This window comes from Sinocyclocheilus anshuiensis, unplaced genomic scaffold (assembly GCF_001515605.1).
Source record: "Sinocyclocheilus anshuiensis isolate Anshui unplaced genomic scaffold, SAMN03320099.WGS_v1.1 scaffold2461, whole genome shotgun sequence".
Lineage (NCBI taxonomy): Eukaryota > Metazoa > Chordata > Actinopteri > Cypriniformes > Cyprinidae > Sinocyclocheilus > Sinocyclocheilus anshuiensis.
Genome location: NW_015552846.1, coordinates 347011 through 351955, shown reverse-complemented (window position 1 = coordinate 351955; position 4945 = coordinate 347011). Strand labels below are relative to the sequence as shown.

Genomic DNA, 4945 nt, shown 5'->3' with positions numbered 1-4945 from the left:
AATCACCTGTCTTTTGGTTCCAGTACCTTTAGCATCAGTCTTACAAGAAATATTCACTCCAACACACAGACAGCAGCTGTGGAGAGAAAACGTGCACGCTCTGTAGGAGACCCTCCACAGACCTCTAAAAGGGAGTTTTTAGGACATGGCAAGCCGAGGGGGAGGCAAGGAGGGCGACGCCAAGCTTCAGCTACAGGTTATATCTGAATTATTTTACATTTGTAGGAATTTACTATGTAGATGTTGGACCAAATCAAATTAGAACACTGTAATTGATTGTTGAGAGTTTAAAATATTCCAATATCTAAAAAGACATTTAAACAGTACATAAACCTTTCAGTGGCACTATAGTAGAAGACATCACCAAGTACTTAACAGAAATATGTCTGATTTCATAAATTGTTCAGTTTTGGGTAAAAAGAAAAAAAAAAACATGCAGTGATAGCCTAACATGTTTTTCTTCCTCTATGTACTGTTTTACAGTCATACACACCCCGGTTGAATGCTCCCTTTCATCCAGTGTGGAGGTTCCACTTACTGTACCCTCAGCAGAACTAAATCCTCACGAGCAATTTGGTAAATCAAAGTGATGAATTTAAGTTTAAATCTAAAATCCATGTGTGATTAAAAAAAAACCCTTTAGACAAAGCTGACTGCCGTAAATGGATTAAGAACACAATTTAGTAAAGATTAACTCTAGTTTGATACTGAATCATGAAATGGTGTTTATTCTAAATTTTGATCAATTGACTTTTTGGTCAATTGGTGGGGTTGATAGGTGAGGTAGATGAGGACAATTGGTCCTCATCTAAATTGTCCCTTACAGCTTTATTTCATATTTTCTTTACAGAAAAAAATATGGAGAGGCTCTCCGATATTTTGACGTCTTATCCTTCTGCTGAGCCTCAGAAAAGCTCTGCATCATCATGGTCTTTTCGGCAGCAGAAAGCCTCAGAGCGCTGGAAAGAAGCAAGACCATACCACCTAAAATGCCTTATTGCAAAAGAGGCTGTTGGTCAGCCTTTGTGTTGGCTTTGCCAAGGTGCATGTGTTTTGGGGGACACCCAGATGAAAACCATTCTCATTTATGAGAAAAGTAAGTTTTCTCCCTAGGTGCAGAGAGTGTCTTCCTGAGGAGTGGTTCTGTGGGGACTGACACCCAGATGAAAACCACATTTATGAGAAAAGTAAGTTTTCTCCCTAGGTGCAGAAAGTGTCTTCCTGAGGAGTGGTTCTGTGGGGACTGTGATGTATTGCATCACAAAAAACAGCCACTCCACAACAGGGAATGTGTGAATAATGTTTTTTTTTAAGCCATTCCTCCAACCTCATGTGTCATTAAGGGCAAGATGGATATTTCATCCATGAGCAAGGTATGTTCTTCCAAAAGCCCTCATTTGGCTGTTCATGTTTGTCTGCAGCCAGTTACAGATAATCTAAATTAGTGCTTTCTTTTTGCCAGCTTGCATTTAGCCAACACTGAAGGCGCCAGACTGCTCCTGTGAAGGCACAAACTTCACCATATTACTGGGCAAACCAGTGATTTTAATTAACATCAATGGTAAGAACAATTCACTATTTAGATTGCTATTGTAGATTTGATGTTTTTCATACTAGTGTGCTGTGGCATTGTGCTTACAATTGCAGTCGTATCAAAATCTATGGTATAGCACATGGTATTGTCATTAGCCAACACAGCTGTTTGTAATTTGATGATTTAGACAAATGTAAACAATGTGTGATACTACTCAAGAAGTCTGGTTTGAGTGCCAGGATTATAGGAACTTGTGCAGTGTCTCTCAACCATTCACAATGTGCAGAATTACCTAACTGTTTTAAAATTAATTTTTAAATGTACTTTTTTGTCCAAAGGGCATTTTGACTTGCATCAGCCACTATGTATGTCAAACGTGCCAGCATCAGCAGTGCTATAGTAGAAGACATTACCAAGTTCTTAACAGAAATATGTCTGATTTCATAAATTGTTCAGTTTTGGTTAAAAAAAAAAAAAAACATGCTGTGATAGCCTAACATGTTTTTCTTCTTCTATGTACTGTTTTACAGTCACACACACCCCGGTTGAATGCTCCCTTTCATCCAGTGTGGAGGTTCCACTTACTGTACCCTCAGCAGAACTAAATCCTCACGAGCAATTTGGTAAATCAAAGTGATGAATTTAAGTTTAAATCTAAAATCCATGTGTGATTAAAGAAAAACCCTTTAGACAAAACTGACTGCCGTAAATAGATTAAGAACACAATTTAGTAAAGATTAAAGCTAGTTTGATACTGAATCATGAAATGGTGTTTATTCTAAATATTGATCAATTGACTTTGTGGTCAATTGGTGGGGTTGATAGGTGGGGTAGATGAGGACAATTGGTCCTCATCTAAATTGTCCCTTACAGCTTTATTTCATATTTTCTTTACAGAAAAAAATATGGAGAGGCTCTCCGATATTTTGACGTCTTATCCTTCTGCTGAGCCTCAGAAAAGCTCTGCATCATCATGGTCTTTTCGGCAGCAGAAAGCCTCAGAGCGCTGGAAAGAAGCAAGACCATACCACCTAAAATGCCTTATTGCAAAAGAGGCTGTTGGTCAGCCATTGTGTTGGCTTTGCCATGAGCCTGCTGTTATTAGGTTGGTTTTAATGTTTAGTGCCCTGCTTTATAGGCTAAGGTGCATGTGTTTTGGGGGACACCCAGATGAAAACCACATTTATGAGAAAAGTAAGTTTTCTCCCTAGGTGCAGAAAGTGTCTTCCTGAGGAGTGGTTCTGTGGGGACTGTGATGTATTGCATCACAAAAAACAGCCACTCCACAACAGGGAATGTGTGAATAATGTTTTTTTTTAAGCCATTCCTCCAACCTCATGTGTCATTAAAGGGCAAGATGGATATTGCAAAGGTATGCTAGGTATGCTCTCACAAAAGCCCTCATTTTGCTGTTCATGTGTGTCTGCAGCCAGTTACAGATTAGTGCTTTTAGTGCTTTTCTTTCTTTTTGCCAGCTTGCATTTTGCCAACAGTGAAGGCGCCAGACTGCTCCTGTGAAGGCACAAACTTCACCATATTACCGGGCAAACCAGTGATTTTAATTACCATCAATGGTAAGAACAATTCACTATTTAGATTGCTATTGTAGATTTGATGTTTTTCATACTAGTGTGCTGTGGCATTGTGCTTACAATTGCAGTCGTGTCAAAATCTATGGTATAGCACATGGTATTGTCATTAGCCAACACAGCTGTTTGTAATTTGATGATTTAGACAAATGTAAACAATGTGTGATACTACTGAAGAAGTCTGGTTTGAGTGCCGTGATTATAGGAACTTGTGCAGTGTCTCTCAACCATTCACAATGTGCAGAATTACCTAACTGTTTTAAAATTAATTTTTAAATGTACTTTTTTGTCCAAAGGGCATTTTGACTTGCATCAGCCACTATGTATGTCAAACGTGCCAGCATCAGTGGATCCCTGACTTGAAGGACCTCCTTAGGAGTGGATATTGGCCTGCCTCTGTCACCAGTTCCACACTTTATACACTGGACCTCCTGAGCTCCTTTCAGGAACTCAAGGTCATCTCTCCGGGATTCTCCAGACAAGCCTTCGCAAAGCTGCTGGAGTATCGCACTAAGATTGGAGGAAGAGTAAGTGTAATTGTTATTACCATATTATAAAATGTCTTTCCATTATCATTAGGGGTGGAATGGTTCGCGGAAAAAAATCGAACCGTACAGTTCTCCACACACGGTTCGGCACACGCTAGGACCACGGTTCAACTTAAATCTGACAATGCATCTGTATGGTTTGCTATAAATAACACGTAAAACAAACAGGGTTCGGCTAATATATGTTTCTGTTGATGGATGCGCATTCTGGCTTCCCAATACATTACAACAAGTTACTATGGTTACTTACATACCCTGAAAGTAACCTCGGATTTTGGAACCGAAAACTGAGGTTATCCGCTCGCTTGTCCTCAAACATACCCGGATATGTCACATAACCTGCTTTTTGGAATACCCCCCTGAACAGCACACGTTGATATCTGTGTTTAAACTAAACTCATGTAAGCTTTGCCAGTTTAAACATTTAAGAGCCAGAGGACGCGAGCTCGCGCACGCAGTGAGAAGATTTGTGCGTGCACTCATCCGAAGCACGCAAACCCGTGCCTCGGAACGCGTGCAAATATTGAGCTTTCTCTGAAGTATTGTGTTTAAATGGACAAATTCACACAAAAATTATGTCAAAATGCCCGTCTTGGTAAGTGTCCTATAGCAGACATAGCCGGCTGAACGCACTGTATCAGTGCACTAGATCAGTGCATTCTCTTAAAGTGACAACACTTTCTTAATATTAATTAGAGCAACAAAGAAATCACTCACTGCTCTTGATTGAATAGCACATACCGAACCATACCGAAACAGTGACTCTAAAACCATGATACGAACCGAACCGTGAGTAAGTTGAACCGTTCCACCCCTAATTATCAGACATTGTTACATATACTATTTCATTCTATATATCTTCCAGTCTGGACAAATCAACGGCGATACACTACAGCACAGCTTCTTAGAGTTTTCATATGCTTCATTTGAGGAAGACCAGCTCTGCTATGGTGCTCCTTTCACCTGCCCAGCCTGCATGCCGGAAATGTTGGCTGTTTCAGCCGATGGAAACAGAAAGCTATATCGCTTTCGCAGAGACACAAGGTGGTCTTTTGTTTCAGTCTTTTTATTGATTTACTTTATTTATTTAATGGATGTATTTCCTATTTTTCTTTCTTCCTCAGTTCTGATGATCATTCCTTTTTTGAGGGGCTCTTTGTGGCTGAAGACATTGCGGTGTCTAGATTTGTGGAAACCATACAGAAAGCAGTGAGAAATGCAAGTTTCAATCATAACTTGACTGAAAAGTTGTCACAAAAAGAACCATATATGTC

At 39.7% G+C, this 4945-nt stretch overlaps 1 pseudogene; it reads left to right on the top strand.

The window, feature by feature from the left end:
* Positions 1-3281: 3281 nt before the first annotated feature.
* LOC107668133 (uncharacterized) overlaps positions 3282-4945 on the top strand; it is an 8963-nt pseudogene continuing 7299 nt past the window's right edge.